This window comes from Varroa destructor, unplaced genomic scaffold (assembly GCF_002443255.2).
Source record: "Varroa destructor unplaced genomic scaffold, Vdes_3.0 BEIS01000004.1, whole genome shotgun sequence".
Classification (NCBI taxonomy): Eukaryota; Metazoa; Arthropoda; class Arachnida; order Mesostigmata; family Varroidae; genus Varroa; species Varroa destructor.
Window position 1 is genome coordinate 6,609,604 of NW_019211457.1, and position 17,310 is coordinate 6,626,913.

General features: G+C 40.2%; 3 long non-coding RNA genes across 3 annotated transcripts in view; 2 read left to right on the plus strand and 1 right to left on the minus strand.

Annotated features, from left to right (window-relative positions):
• The window catches only part of LOC147755779 (uncharacterized), a 4,041-nt gene extending 2,349 nt beyond the window's left edge, over positions 1-1,692 (plus strand). Inside the window, exon 2 of the long non-coding RNA XR_015326701.1 lies at positions 149-1,692. This is a non-coding gene — a long non-coding RNA (uncharacterized LOC147755779). The remainder of the gene's footprint in view (positions 1-148) is intronic.
• A 1,784-nt stretch (positions 1,693-3,476) lies between these two features.
• LOC111249937 (uncharacterized) lies at positions 3,477-15,926 on the minus strand. Its single transcript, XR_002673129.2, has 3 exons — positions 14,878-15,926; positions 14,580-14,796; positions 3,477-4,422 (listed from the first exon to the last, which is right to left on the minus strand). It is a non-coding gene; the product is annotated as an uncharacterized LOC111249937 (long non-coding RNA).
• LOC147755780 (uncharacterized) lies at positions 5,801-9,633 on the plus strand. The gene is made up of 3 exons (XR_015327363.1): positions 5,801-6,262; positions 7,594-7,704; positions 7,905-9,633. It is a non-coding gene; the product is annotated as an uncharacterized LOC147755780 (long non-coding RNA).
• Positions 15,927-17,310: the final 1,384 nt, after the last annotated feature.

The following is a 17,310-nucleotide window of genomic DNA, read 5'->3' on the forward strand; positions in this document are numbered from 1 at the left end:
ATATATAGATCGGCGTGCGATGCCCACACTACTCAAACTTTCTATTACTTAATATCCACGTGCTCGAAACATCTAAAAGCGACAGTTACTGATAGTTCCTTAAAAGGACGACAGTGACAGCTAATGTAACTATCGGCGTGGCTTTCAGGATTAACCTGAGTCGGTGAACCTCAGCAATTCGCCGACCTAACTTGGCTGCGGCCGCTCTGATCAGCCAGAACAACTATTTCGCTATGTGCTCACTGGTAGCCGATGTGTGATGTGTAGACGCGTCGTGTATTCTAGCACATTGGTAATTGGTTATGTGATGATGTCGCCAAATTATCGGAGCAGTATTGAAGTGACGAAGATCAAAGGCGACCAACACCTTGTTAATCAGTGAGTAGATTAAAAAAAAGATAAATTTTCCCCAAGGGGCTCGGGGGTGGCTGGCTATCGACCTCGGGTTACTGATCGTTTGTTTTTTTTTGTTGAAATGAGTGGCGGTGGTTTAGCGACACACGTGAAATGGCTGATGTCACGCTGAGAAGAGTGGTCGTAACCTTTCGTCTGTGATCTTTAAGCTAACTAACTAGTAAATTAATTGACGATAAATAGACTTTATGATTCTTGAGTAAAGGATGCTATTACTGATAACAAGAAAGGATGAGAAAGATTCGATTTGTTAAATGAGGAAAGATACGAGCGAAACGTAAACAAAGGAAGACAGATTGAGCAGACCGAATATGGGGAAAAACTAATTATTAAAAATATGAGTATTTTTGTTTATGTAATGTAAATGCCAGCCCAAATGTCTTACTTTAATATATTGCTGCACATACAATTTATATCATTATTATTAGCGGTCATGTAATTGTTATTGTGTTACCAGTGGGAACGAATTCAATCGAGTGGTAATTACAATGCTGACATCAGCCAATATAACTCAATGATTGACGTCAAACTAAATATATGAGACCATATAAAAAAACAAAAAAAAAAATAAATAAAGCATTAATGGCGAAAATTAAAAACTCCATTAACAATAGCCAACTTATCCGGTGAAGATTTGCTTATTGATTGATTCTATTTTTGGCTCAAACCAATTTGAGTAACAGTAACAAACAGAGACGACATTTCGTTAGAGGCTAAGACAGAATCAAACGGACTAATCTTGGACGGGAAGTTGTACGTAGGATTGAGAAGTTGCTATAGGAAATGTCACCTGGAAATAGCGATAAAGACCCCCATGTGGACAATAAGGGAAATAGCAAATAAACATACACCCACAGGAACATAGACACACAGACAACTGGAACACGAATCGATAGAACTGCTATCTACCCAGCAGGGGACGGTATTGACCAAAAAACCAAGAGAGAGAAGATAGAAACTAAAAGAAAATGGTAATTTCTCTATACGACGACGATGATGATGACGACAATGTTTAGGACAAATGTACGAAATAAACTCAGGCTTTCTTTTTACGGCAAAAGAAAAAGCAAAGGAAATTATAGTGCGATAAACTGAAGAGATTTTCTAATGACACTAAATCATCTCAAACAAAAATAGAATGTGAAAAAAATTCAACGTTGTCGAAAAATAAATTTTGTCTATGTAATGTAATATTATTTATGATAATTATAGTACTGTATTAAACAATATTACCAGAGTTCAATAAACACAGCAACACTTACTGTAAAAAAAATTGAGGATACACAATGTGTTTTTTGATTTAGGTAATGCTTGGTAGATATACGTAGTCAGGAGGATAGTTAGTTCTAATATTTATTATCAGATTAAGACCAAAACTCAAACATGGAGATCTGTCGCTGTCAGCATTAACAAATTCCTCTACTCACTATGCAAAATGGGCGCATTACACTCGGGGCATCTAAAGTATCTTATATCGTATATATATGTATGTATATATATATATATATATATATAAGAGCCGGAACATACATATATGCATCCTCCGGCTATTCCAGTTCATCTGACTTGCGATGGCTGCCCTTGCGGGCTGAAACTATACGACACCTCAGGCTGTTGATGAGTTCTACATATTAAAAATTTGGCCGTGAATTCTCCAAGTATCTAGGAATTTAGTTTGCAAAATGTAGAATGGGCCAGAGAAAGCTTGACATAACAACTCTTGTAATCATGTTGAAACCGGGCAACGCCCTTCTGTATAAAAGTCTGTACTTACGCTTTTGAAGTAGCGAAAACATAGACATTGCATCCCAATCATGCTCAAGCAGGCCCATATCGATACTCTCTAAAACGTGAGACATTTTCACGGAGTGGGCATCGTTAACGTTGCCTCACATCCTTAGACCCTGACATTATGTTTGACGGTCTACATAGCTTCCATAGCACATTGGAAGTCTTCCCAACATATTTGCCCCAGTGGTTCGTTGTTCGTATATCATCAAATATTGTAAATCGTCTTTGTCGCAAACAAGCGGGTCAGCTTCGATTCGGGCTCAGAGTTATGATGGCAATCTTCACTGTCTTCATTCACAGTATCTTCACAATATTCCAATCGATTCGCCTTTGAAATTTGTAATAATCGCCAGTTAAGTATTGGTTTCGACTATCGTGAGCCACGCGTGAGCTATGGTTAAATTTGACTGATTCATTTAATAATAGAGCTCCGTGTATTTGTAAATAACTGAAAAATTAAACTACTAATTCAAGAATCTATACAGAGTATTTGAACGTATACAAAGTGTTCCGCTTCTCGTAGTACTGTCTCAGATGACGTGTTTGACGAACAGCCATGAATTAAGGCTGATACGGGCTTTTCCCTGCACAGCCTTTTTCAGAATACGCTTGTACCCTTTAACAGTATACACAATGCAGACATTCATTCTACGGTAATAAATATCTGTTGACAATATCGTGTCAACCAGGATCGATCCTTTAAAAACCTAGTTTCTGTTGATGACAGAAATGCATTAATGTATAAAATGAATGATCCTGCAATGATAATGATAGAGATACGTTGTTATTTCTTCTGTAATCGAGATCATAGATCTTCTGGGCACTTTACGGTCGAACGCGGTGGCGGTTCATGGCTAAGGCGAATATTACTCGTGCTTTTTATATTCTAAACAATTGTCCCGAATGTTTACGTCTGGCGCCGGTGCCATTGAAGAATGTGGGTCTAAGCCTGGGTTCAAAACTAGACCACCAGGTGCCTTTAGGCTAAGTTAGTAAACGAACGCATTGCCGCTGAGCTACCACGGAAACACTTTCTATGATCTAATTTGATACGTTCAATCGCAGAGTAACTCATACAGTTGTTTATGAATTGAAGGAAAGCAGGACTTTTAAGAAAAAAATCAGTTTAGACAAACGGCCCTATATAACTACGACACGAGAAACAGGATACTAAGTTGATTATGTAATTTCATTCAAATTCAATTTTATTAGACCAACGTTTGTTGATTAACATATTATAGAAGTTAACCTAATTATAGTAATGACTTTGCGTAGCGTAACATTACGCAGCCTGCTAATGCTGTACAGTTATTGATATCTATGATCATTTATAGTTTGCGTGACTGTACAAATTATTCTTCATGCGTCATAAATTTCAATCGATCACATATTGTTTACCATTGTAGTACACTGTACATTTCGAAGATCCAAACCGTTTTCGATAGGCCCTTCATCTGTGTGGCTTACACCATCTCTCAAGCAGCCGTATTCTACGGAGAGTTCTACAATGCTCGATTGTTTATATTCATAGGTATCCATACGCATAGATCTTGTGTTACTTTTTTTTTTTTTAGAAATAGCGACTCGCTTCAACGCCAGAGATCTTCACCGCAATGCTATTATGGCCTTTTTGTTAAAAAAGCAATTTGCGACCTATCACAAATCCACAATTGACGCCCTTTTTGCCGGTGTCAAGGCAGAAGGCTTTCAAACTTTGCATATAGCCATGGCTTCGCATGGCGACCACGGATCGATAGGGATCATTCCTACGAAGAAACCGTTGCGGGGTCGCAGCTTACCAACCGTTTAAGACCGTTCATCTTCGAATTTTTTATTTGTTATTATCTATTATATTGCCTTGTATTGACTCCATTCAAATGTAGCGCATAAATTTCTCCCACTGGGCCACTACCGGATGCATGCTAATGTAGCCATATTTGGAGCCATTGCTCGCTTATCGGGTGTAGTGAAGTTATGTTATACTTTCAGATGTCGGAAACACAATACCAGGAAGGCACGATGCCGCTAGACCGAACGGCGGTGTATCCGGTTGGACCATTCCATCTATTGTGGCCATCAAGCGATTCAGCTTAAGGTCTCAGTATCTCTCGTAGTTGAATGAACGATGCCTACATCTTCTTCAAACATAAGTCGATCGTCTCACTACAGGATGGCAAACATAGGAACTGGGTAAATGAAGACAGAGGTCTAGACTCCCTAAAATTAGGAAAAATGATACGTTATTACTTTCAGCACATATATCTTCAAAAAAAAAGATCCAAGTATATAATGATATGCAAAGGATTGTCGCTGTTGCTAATGTTTAAAGTAGAACCTCCCAGTTCACAGTTAACGTAACTCGAAGTTTCTTTCCCTATGTTTCTCAAAGCAGCATCTTTCGCAGCATCGCGTTGTGACGCCGTACGCGGAACGTTTGTGATAAACGGATACATCGCTGCCCCTCAAAGAGGAAACTCAGGGTGGATTTGCGTCATTACTGATTCAAATCATTGTAGCATTAGGAGCATTTAGACCGCTCTGAGAATGTTCTGAGAGATAATGGCGAATTAACTGATGCCGTAAAATGTATGAACAACATTTTCTGGATCAACTTGTAACTATGAAGTTTGATTTATAAAATAAAAATCGCAATTAGTTTTAAATTATATATATATATATATATATTAAATATAGCAAAGGGGCTGGCCTTGAGCTTCAGAAAGTGGCAGTTCAAATGATCTCATCTACCCAAAAGATAACATAGTGGCCACAGAGTACTAGGCTTAGGAAAAGCGTATATTTCCGTTTTGCCCTCTGAATATATCACTTTCTGTGAATAAACGTTCCGATCTACACTTAACTGTAAGTGAATTTTATACAAGTCGTAAACCAGAACGAGAAATACAACTTCGATTTAAACAAAAATGACAAAATTCCAAACACTTTCTACTAAGTGTTCTCTCATTTTGTACTCTAAGCCAGTAATGAAAGATCATTATATTAAATGGAAAAAACGAGCATAAGCTAATATACTTGTGTTTCAAAACGAAAGTAGAAACTAGAAGAATAACTCTAGATGGAATCGGGACCGTGTTTGTTTGTATGAATTAATATTTTAGCGCACACATGCTAAACTAAAGGGCACTATTAACAAGCGAACTCGTCATGTAAGGTTTGGCCTTAACATTATAATTCCGGATAATTTTTTCCGATTTCCAATCCTACGAAGTAAAAAAACTCATAGAGGTGAAAATTAAGCAGCGATTTTGCGACGATCCTCCTAGAGCTGTATTTTCTAGGACGTAATTCATCTTCAGGGATCGAGGAAACCTGTGCCTGAATTCTATGAAGCCTTCGGCCAGAACAAGACAACTAAATACCACATTGAAATACTGTTCGGAAATCTTTGAAGATCAGCAAATCGCTATCATTCTGATTAATTTGAAGGACAGTTTCTGTGTCGTGCCGCGATCATTGCAGTTCTTCCTTAGGGAAGTAGAGAGGGCGCGTAGGACGCCATCCAGGTGGCAATGGCTCACTCGCTATTATAGACGTAACACTCGACTGACGTTTCGGTTTCGCCCTAATACGATTTTCTACGTAAATATTTAGTATTGATATAGTTATCTATAATAAATTGGGTCAGCGTTGGAAAATGTCGAACTTTGACTTTGAGATTCAAGGTAGTTTATATTTCTGCTGCTGTAGCAACTAATGGTAAAGGGTCCGTCCTTTTCGTGACCGTGGACTTCGGCGAAAACTTCCGTGTGGTCTGCTCTTTCTGTTTTTGCTGAACATTTTCTTCGTTACGGACGACAGCCACTGAGAAGCAGTTGTAAGAACGGTCTTTAATATAGCCTGCCTACGTATATATCGGCTAGCTGACCTTGTTGCAGTATCGTAGTAAAGGTTTTTTAAGATGAGGAACTTGACTGCTTTTCAGAACAGGCATTGCTAGTACTCAAGAATCTATATTCGCAGCATCGCTCGTTGACCTGAACCTAAAATATCTGTGCGTGCAGGGGTACTCATGGATATTGTGCTATCGACGAAAACGGTTAGCTAGAAAAGCAGCTTATTAGAATATGTGAAGTGTTTAAGGTAAAGCAGAAACACTAGATAATTTTTGGCAATGTGCACAATTAAAGCCATTTCTTTAACGTACAATGACCCTGCCTTTTGCTGTCTCCAGGGCTCCATATAGTGAAACTGCTTACAATCAACTCTGTGCCCGTTAGTACCTACTAGTTTACCTGCTATACATCAATTGCAGTTGTAAGCCTTTACTGCAACAATCCAATGTATGATTATATGCTACTAATAATTATATGCTATGTAAAAAAAAAAAGGCTAAACTAGATAATTTGCAATCAGCATCACACACTTAACAGTCGAGATAACTGACTCCCATTATTTTGCTATAGCCGGCAAGTCCAAATGCAATCATTATGCAGTCATCTCTAGATGCTCCAGTAATATTGCTGTCGATTAAGCATGCAAAATTGCGATTGCCGCCATATGCTGCATGAAGATATTGGCCTTGCAAGTCGATGCCCTTCGTCCCACGAGCCGAACTTATCACTCCAATGCGCGATCGCATAGTTCGATACTTTTGACTTGGGTACTGGCTATGGCCTGCACCGTGCAGGAGCCTGTAATACGTTCATAATTTACAGGGCACTGCGACGTGAGTTTGTTTACCGCCCAACGTCAGCGTTCCTGTTGCTGTTTTAATAGCGCACTTCCGGATCGTCATGCCAAAATTACGTTTTTGTAAGGGCATAAAAAACCGTTGTCGAACCACATTGCAGACGACCTTTTTCGTTTCGTGGCAATTTTTTCAAGCTGTTTTACTGTCTAAGTGAAACGAACCATGCGGAATATTAAAACTATATACAGTTTTAGCGTCTATGAAAATCTTCGAATTTAATAATGATTTCTAACGTTTTGTTGATCGAAAAAAAAATCGCCCTGTATAGCGTTGCCCACGTTTTTTTATGTTGCTTCATTAAAGTGTCTATAGTTATTCTATTGGAACATGCGCCGTTAAATTCTGTCTCCTCTGGGTGACTCTAGAAAAAAACAAATGTCCTAGGCGTGAGTCACCTGGCGCTTCACTTAGCTCAATTAGAAACTTAAGCCAATATGGCTTGGTCACGTTCTGAAAAGCCTGCTCCACTTGTAAATATTCATGTCTACACTAGTTATGTTTCGATTAATCCAAATACATCGACGATACAATATAGAATAGATGTCGCAAATTCAAGTACTTTCTATGAATCATAGATCACTATATAGAAGATATCGCATTCAGTTCATGGTTCACCCTTAGCCTAAAAAGCAGTTCTATCCCTTAGATTCAGCCATGTTGACACTCTCTATTTGCAGTGCTCGTCGTCCATTAGTTGTCTTGCTAAGTAGCTCTGCCGGTGCAACACCTAATGTGGCGCCCCCCAGTGTTGTCGAGCCGAATGTACACCTGCATGCGCGTACGTCTGGGTATGTTTTATAGATACTTAGCCGAATTATCGGGTTACAGGATGACATATACAGGATGACGCAAATGTCTTACGACAATTTGCAAACGAGTAACTTGACAGTGTTCAATATATATACTTTTTGTTCACCTCTATATATATACCAATTTATTCATTATATATTCATACATAGATATTATTCTCTCATTTCTTCCCCAACAGAAATAAACATAGTCTCTCTGCTTCGAAACGTTTTTCTGAGTCGCAACAGCGGCTGGTGCAGTTTGGACATATGGACATGCGTCGTTGTCCTGCAGTCGGCAACCGGATGTGTTGGGTAGGAGGTTCAGTGAAGTGAACTGGCGTACCAGGACGCACGACAAGGATGACACTGTGCGAAAAAATAGTCAAAACATCTAAAGGAAGGGAAAAATAATGTTATCGAAGGTTATCACCGAGGATACAAGGTTTCGACAGCTTCCGCAGGAGCGAGGCCGGTCTGGGAGCCCTACCTTGACGCGTCATTGCCATGACTAGCGTGTGTGCAGCAGCAGCCGTTGGACAAGGAACACATATAATTTGTGCTGGAAGCTTACGTCTGTTGTTATAGGGAAAAGGCCGGAAGGGAAGATATTAGTTGTGCAGTTACTAAAAAGAACGGCAACCGCACTGAGATGATGTTTCCGAAATTTGGACTCGGAGACGGTTCTGGAGAGAGATCAAACAAGCAAGTATTTCATTATTTGCGAACGAACGATATATATGGCAGATGCATGATAGGAACAAATTTCTTGATCTCAAGTTGGTCGTAGTTGCCTATAGGGGAGGAATAGCTAAGTGTGTACAGGAAAACTTGAACGGTGAAGATGCTAAGAAAGCACTGTAAAAAGGGTCCTAGTTTTTTCAAAAAAAAAAAACACAAAAATAATAGTTCTTAAATTATGATAGTACTTTGTAATAAGCAAAGTCTCCATTTATCGAATATGAGCAACACTGCGCCAAATCCTATTGAGAGCTATCTCAGAAAAGGGAAACGAACCTGACGAAAAGCAATATTCCATTTTAAATGTATGTTGCACGCAAAACTTTCCCGAAAACGAGCCGCAAAAAATTCTTAAGCCTGAACGATTACTCGCCGATGCCGGCCCCAGAAAGGCACGCGTCGCGCGAATTGGTAACGATGGTCTCCGTTACCAGTGACTTTTGTTTTGCGATGGATGTCCTAAAGCATGTCATTAACACTGACAAGGCAAAGTACTTACATATGATTTGATACTCGAACGCGCCTAAAAAGGCTCATCTAACTACTAATCAATATGTCATCTATTCAAATTGCTTCTTTTTCTTTTAGTTAATTAGTTGCTCTTGTTGACGTGCCCTATCGTTTTTGTAGCGTTCAGTGAAACGGTGGCACCAGTCGACATCGAGCATCCCTTTCTCCTAGGCCTTTGCTTTTCCTACTGCTGTGATCACAGGCTCCATGCCGTTAGAGGTAATGAAAATTCCTAGAAAAGCGGGATATTCGGGCTGGAACGAGCGGTAATAACAAAATCGAATTCGATAGCTTTTGCTCTCGAGGGTAATTTGGTGTGTCCTTAATATTGGCGCATCTCAACAATAGGAGACGAAAGCTTTGTGAACTAGTGTGGGTGGAATCAAAATTCAAGCCCAATACGATCTGTCGCAGTCCCTCCAAAACCGGACAATAGAAACACGTCTACGATGCTATATATCATTACAAACAACGCGTTCTGCTTAATTTGGACGAGTTCTACTATTGATTATAAGTGTTACACGATATTCGTTACTAAATATTACAATTATATTAAGTATTAATTAATTATTTCTGTCTCTGCTTGGTGTTAAGCCAAGGACGAAAGCTAACGTCCGCACTCCCGCTCACAAGGTTTCGATTAGTTCATCCGGTACCTTTATATAATTTATATATAATAAAGACGTATTTGATTATTGAAAAAAATATTGATCGTTTCTCTAGCTAGGTAACTGTGAAGTCGCGTAGGATTAGCGTTAATATCTTTTAGAAGCTGAAATTTCATAGTAGTAGGCGTATTGTAATGCTTTGATTTAGACTTGGGATATCGCGTTTTGAAAAATACAGTTTCTACAAACATTCTCATTGTGGTACGATAAACGCACAAATGCTACGCAGGTTCACAAAGGGTTTATGTTGCTTATAGCCCTGGTGTGTACTCAAAATTAACGGCCCAAAGAGAGCTGTGTCACTTTCATACTGTAAATTTTCCTGTGAAAAATGGTCTTTGTAGTGGCCGATCAGAGACATCGGTCACTGCGAAAAAAATCAATTAAATGATTGCAAAAGTAGAGCAAGACATATGTGAACGGTCATGACGTCGCCAAAGAACTAATTGTCTACCACCAGATAGGTCATTTCAATCATTTGAAGGGAGCTGGTTATAAAAAAAAAGTGCTCGACGTTTGGGTGTTACCCGAAGCGGTGCGAGACTTTACCCTGTTGTAATTCCACCTGTAAAGTTCCCTAAGAACGTAGCCACTTCTAAAGTGATTCCGAACTATTTTATTACGAATGTCGAAAATTAGATAGAAAAATAGAAAACATAATGTGCAGACAGAACATTTTTACAGAAGTTCCTTGACGCTATTAGCTTAACTTCAATGGCTGGATGACGTAATCACTTGTCTAAATCGTTCGCAGCGATGCGATTTTAGTATTGCCAGGAAAATGCGAAACATTGCCCATCTTTAGCCTGGATATATTATTTTAAAATTAAAAAATATCTGCTTCAGTTTTTTGGCTGAAAAAGCGCCAATATATTTCCGTAAAGAAGTAAAAGTAGCTGATATGATAGTAATCAACATACTAAATAATACAATTAGTTAAGCAATCATAATTAAGCAATTAAACAAGGCTGGTTGGTTAGGGAATCGTAAAAGTTGTCATCACCATTTCAATGCCCTTCTTCAATGGAACATGAACAAGCGTTGCTTCGAAAAATACTATACAGCAGTATCTCTACATTTGACGTTATACCAAAACCGTATTTTGTGGAAATGGTTCGGAGACATGCCGTATTGTCAAGAGCATCTAAGCACAAATCAGAATAATTTGTATTAAGAGCAGCCGCTCCAAGTCGATCATTCATGTGATTTTCGTAACAGCAAACAAAAGGTGTAAGGACCTGGTTCTGTACTTTTGTCTGTTTGATTCGTCTTTAAATAGTTGGCCTTGATTGTTAACTAATCAATTACGGATATTCACATCATTATTTCAAATGATCCATCAACGAATGTAATTTCGTAATGGTATACATACGAGGCAATTACATCAACCCCCTATTTTCATGCTCATTATTAAGCTTCAAAGTATATTTTAATGGAGTTTTATTTATAATTTAATGTTAAAAGTACACGTAAAACCCATACGAACTCAATCCATACGTAAATCCATCCTGTTTTAAATCGAGATAATCTATGTCTTCCTTCGGTAACTGACAGCAATCTCTTTAAGCGAGTACATTAGGCCCATTCCGATTCTTTTGTGGCTTCTGTCCCTGCTGAACTTTCACCTGCCATTATTACTTCTTGTCAACACCTGGCCAATTCCAGAACCTAGGACGTTGTGAAGGACTTCATAGCGCAAAGATTGTTAGTCCAGCCAACGATGCTAATACCACAGCTTATTGTTATGATGTACGCTATCTTTCTCAAAATCCACTCTAGAAGCACTTAATAACAGCCGGAGATCTTTCCTTCAGTAAAATCCACCCTTTCCTGGTTGTTGTGGTAGTTATATCGGCGGCTCGACTACTCATCTATTCCGGTACCGTTATTCGCCGCCTTTTGTCTTTTTGTGCCTTATCCCTTTCTCCTATCTTCACTCGGTCTTACTGCGGCAACAGCTTCTTTGCTGCTTCCGCAAAACTTGCTGTTTCAACCCCGCAATCTTCCGCAGAGTTTCCATCAGCGGCGTTGCTAAGTTTGCCATGAAGCATTAGCGCTCTAAAAAGCACCGCTCGTTCTACGCTCCCTCTTCTCCCTATACCCTAGGTTCTTCAGCCAGATGCTATCGTTGGTGCTCACAGACGAAACTGCTCTCAGAGTGTAACAGACTCTGGTGCCACCGACGCGATAAGTCAGAGTCCATCCGCGTGTTGACGTTTGGGGGAGCTAGCCATAGCAGTCGACGGATGGCTACCCACATACTGACTAACTACATTCGTTAATCTTAGTTGTTCTCGCTTACGACGAAAAACGCGGCGAGGCCTGGAATAAGGTGACGTTCCGGCTGAAGAAGATGTCGAGGAAAACAAGGAACCAGCAAGAGATCGAGCACCAAAAAGACCTAGTGATGGTTGAAGGCGAACATCTTTAATCGAGCCGGAGGAAGGAGTAACAAGACGATCTAGAGTAAACTAACGACCACAACTTTCTCCAGCTGTGTTACTGCTTCCGTAAGTGCCGCAGAAGACGCCTCTAACAAGGGACATGTCTTAAGAAAAAAAAAGTGCATTGAGGGCACTCAATTAAGAACTAGCGGCTGTAGCAGAGTAACTAGAAAATAGCCGGGTTTTTAGAACCTCACTACAACTGGATGGGATGGGGCGAACTTGTGCAGTGGGTTGGGTTAGCGAGCACATGCCATTTGCTGCTGCTGACTGAGGGCGAAAGAACAGAACGTATACCGCAGCGTAGCCGATCGGGATAGCGAGGATCATGAAGGCTTCCGGAGGCTTCGTCACATAAAGATATACTTGCTTTCCTCACTCTTGTCATTGATCTCGACCAGCTGTTGTCAGTTTGGCCTCAATAGTTCCTGTTTAAAAAGTCCTAACCGCGCCAAATCTCTGCTATCTAACTGGTGGAGGTACGTATAAAGGCGCGAAGTCATTGATAAAAATGCCCCTGTCTAAAAACAGGATCCTGGTAGGTGAAATAAGAAGCTGTCCAGTTTGGGATCAGCTGCTGTCAATGTTTGTTAGAAGTAAGCTAGATCAAAGAAACAACTAATTGCGATTCAGTTGTATTATCATATTGAGAAAACGCACAGGTTAAATAGAGTATGTTGAGATTACCAGAAACAAGAGCTTCAATAGGTATAAATAAGTATCGAGAAAACACCACTAACAGATGGTTGGTATAACTAATTACTGAAGACTAATATCAGAGTCAGCGTGGGATCGCTGACATGGATACAGGAAGCTAGTGAAAGCGGCCATCCTAATTCGACCTAATTTGATCCATGGTAATGGAGGGTAATGGCCTATTCCCGACAACTTTGTCTGTCATGATTACAGGTTCGACTGGATTTTGCAGTATATAATAATTACGTCAGGCTTTTGATGCCTCAAGAGCTTTGGTATCTTAGAAAACACATACGCCTAGGTACGTGCGTACAAGTTCAGGTATTTTTTAAATTTAATTTAAAAAGACCTTAATTATGACAAAAAGGTACGGGGAAGAAATTTGCGACGGAGAGTGATAGCACACTCTCTAGCATTTTTTTTTTTCAAAACTCTTTGAAATGGTTTCGAGTCGACGTTCACGCTATCACGCCTGTCATCATATTCCGGTGAAGTTTGTGAATTAAAAAAAATTTCATCGTCTTTACATTATTACTGTTTATAGGGACGTTCCATACAAGGAATTAACAAGTTTGTATGATATCGATGACGAGTGTCAACAGTTGTGCTGTGTATTGTTATACGTTCCTACTATAGATGTGCCAGATTGGATACAGCAGGACTGTGTTTCAAAGGACGATCGTTTCCTTCAGACAAGGAGCTCGTCTAGGCACATAGATTACTATATTGGATTTTACACTCGTTAAACGCATAAGTTAACTATACTGAATAAACTTCAAGCAGTAGTAAATCGCAAATTGGTTTCTATCAGTTACTCGAACGTCGGTTTCTATTGAGAAGGTCACAGATGTCGGCTCACGGCCTGTTTCGGAAAATCCTGAAAAACAATCTATCGTGATCTCGACCCCATGGTCCGCCCTCATTAAGCACAGTATCGTGGTGCCTCATTCGAGGTGAGGCGTTACTCACCTTTGTCACGAACCACATTATTTAGTCTAAAACAGCCGCTGGGAAAATCTGTCGGCTTTAAGCAGAAGCTTGTGGGTGTCAGGACAATAAGTCCGCGCAGTCGATGCATGAATTTTTTCCTGCATGTTTTACTAGCAGTCGATGTAAGCTTGCGCAAATCACTGTTGTAACCTAGGTTGTGAATTGAAATTTGGCGAGTTCATGGGAACGCTAATTTCTCATATCATCCCATCAGTATGAGACAGATTTGGATGTCGGTGGTATAAATAAAACCTGCGATATCTGCGGAACTTACCTAAAATACTTCCATAATTTCGATAGGACTAACTTGTCCCCATTTATGTATATGTAATTAGTCGCCCCACACTGTAAGCCTACATATTCTGCATTATTAATAACAGCCGGTTACACTATTAGACGTTACAACATCTTAAATAGCATATGCATTTGGTGCACAGTTTGACAATATGTGAAAACTACAAAATATCCGCGTGAGACCAATTTGTACTATAAAAAAAAATCTAAACAGGACATATTAAGATCGAGTCCTCGGCTCGTGTGAGATAACGGAGCTTTTATACACCACGTAGTTGACAGTTACCAAAAAACCACCATGAAAAGTGCGGAACAATCAAATTGGACGTATGTTTATTCTTTACAATTGAATTTTTCGCGTTTGACCATACGTCTGTAATTATCCATAAATTAACCCCCTAACACAAGCACACACATCGATTAACTGGTACTTACAGGTGCACCTATGTATATGTAATACATTTACTGTTTTCTCTACCGCTGTAGGGGTATGGGACGTAGATGAGACTAGCGGCGACGAAGAAATGCTTACCGGGGTTTGAAGACCGATTGGCCGTTCAGAAATCAGCGCCATATCCGGTGATCAGGACCTGTATCCCTGGAAATTATAGGCAACAATCGATGGCCGAGTTATCCATGTTTGGTTATCGACGACACACGACACCGGTAACTGTATTTGAGCTAATTCCAGCGACGACGGCTACTACTTACTAGGGTACACGCAGGTACCACTTTGACTAACGGATATCCTGCAATACAATGAGATCGAATAAGTTGCGGCACAAACTGGTGAAATGCTGAAATTTGCTGTGAGAAAAAAATACGCGTACCTCGATTCTGCCTCGAAATAATAGGGTAAAAGCATTCGGCGCCTAGTAACTGGATGGCTCAGGCAATATGCGCGCAATTTTCGGATTTTCCTGGGAGAGCAATAAACTGAGGTTTGACACTAGGCACACATTGTCTTTCTAGTCTCGTAGACGAGTTCTCTTATGGTCTTCTCCGTTTTCAGGCACCACATAAATGACAACCGCGTCATAGTCACACGGCCATATTTCTATTCTAGATGCAGGTAAGCTGCAAGCCTTGTCGATGCGTGCACGACCCAGATGTCTGTTCATTGCGTAAGAAACAACGAAATAGTGGCCTAGAATTTTTTACGTTTTGGTTCTCTCTCGTCTTCTGCTTAACTATCGTGATATTTTCTGATACACCTCCTGTCAACTCCGTCTCTGTTGTTCTTTCTGTGCACTGACAGTACGCGAATCTCATTTCCGATCTTGACAGATCGAGAAACTAACTGCTATACAGACTACGCGTAGGCGATAATTATTCGTCTGTGCGCCGTATCTGTCCTCGCGACGAGTAATGCTTCAGCGATTCACCAGTATAACTAGTGCCAATATAGCCAGTAGTAGGCCATAGCCGCAACAGGTCTGTGGCTGCAATCTGCTAATCATTTGATCCACTTATAACATGTCTAGTTACAATGGTATCTTCCTCTATCGAAACCGTCGTGAACGTTTCAGACAGTGTCCATAACAAGAGGCACAGCCTACTGCCTGTTTGGGTGGTTAGATCGCTACGATGCAGGCTGTTCTCGTCACTGTCCTTAATGTAGAATGGAACGATAGACATAAAGAGGAGGAGGATACACGGCGGAAGCGGCACTAACTCAACTGTTGATAGACAAACCTATTAACACCCCGCAAGGTTCTGGGGCACGTAGAATACCGTCAGGAGGTAGAAGCCGTCGACGGTGAGGTATAAGCTGCCCAGATCGAAACCGAGGCTACGTATGTAGAATGTGTGCGCAACCTGGCAGTTCATTACGAACACTCCTCGTCTGAACACCGTTGTAGCGGGCTAATTCGCAGGCTTCTTGTAATGCTGTGTCCAGCTTCTCAGCTCTACTTGCACCCACGAAAGCTGCTTGTCGGTCGGATGTAGGAAGCCGTTGTAACAACAACCAGCGAAAAAGTAACTGCGGTCTACAGAAAGCCCACAAGACTGGCAGGTGCAACGGACAATGCGGACGATTGAAAGGCTCTCCCCATCTGTCAAGGAACTCTGCATAGGATAACGTATGCAGTAACCGCCGCAGAGCTTTTTTGCTATATAGTTAAGAGAGGGGCCGTATTGTAACACGTATGTACACGGATTAGATATAATTATAAGTACAAAAAAGTGTTTTCGGAATACTTTTTGGGTAGCTAATAAAATATGGAGCTGTACCGTGTGCTAGAGGAAGCCTTAAATATTGATGAAGGTACTATGGAATAGGTGGCTGGCTATCACGATTTCGTATTTGCTGAGAAATTTTGAACTTCAATATTATAGTGTATATATCGAAACTTAGTAGGACTTAGACATGGCAGCAAAAAAAAAGCCGATATTGATTTTATGGAGACGTGCCTCAAAAATCCTCAGTAAATTCAATTTAAAAAATTTCCACAAGGATGTCAAAGATAGGTCATCTGCATTATTTGTTTCCAAGGCAGGTATTATAGGCTACCTTCTTTTAGAGGCCTTCGAGAATGTGGCCTTTGCCGGGTTTCGTCGGCTCAGTTCTCGTTTTCAGCATAGATGCCGTTCACGTTGAAATGAAAGGTTTCGTTGAGTTGACAAATCGCTATCACTAGTATAGGCTAGCCGAGTTTAACTTATGGATATTCTAAGTTTATTTACGTCGTCACGAAATGACCTAGCTCCATCTGGAAACCAAAGTATTGCTATCAGAAGAGAACTTCAGACAAATACTGCTGAGGTCCTAAAGTAGCAGAAGATACGGTAATCAAATTGTCTCTGTACGTCCGTCAATCTAGCGAGTCACAGAAAGACCTTAGTATTCAACTGCTCCGCCCTCTTTATATACTCTATTTGCTGTGTTAGTTTGGACGCGAAATCGTTACGGAAGTTCAGGTCCTTATTCATTTAATTTGAGTTTCTGCAGTTTTCTCTAGATTGTTTTTGTTGGGGCTAGAAATATTTCATAAAATTGCAAGAGTGCGTAAGTGATTTTTAGATGAAGCTGAGGCTAAAAGCAAATTAGCCGTGCAGAAAAAGTAAAAAGCGTGATCGCTGTTCTTCTTTGAAAACCTTTATGGCTGACCACTTGTTACAATGACCTAAATTTAGCAAACTATTCTTGCCGCGCACAAACACACTGTATATCGTTAACCTGTCGACGATTTCTATAAGCCAGGTTATAATGTATTTGCCTGCGTCGCTGGGCTAGACATACAAACAGACATTTTTTTTTT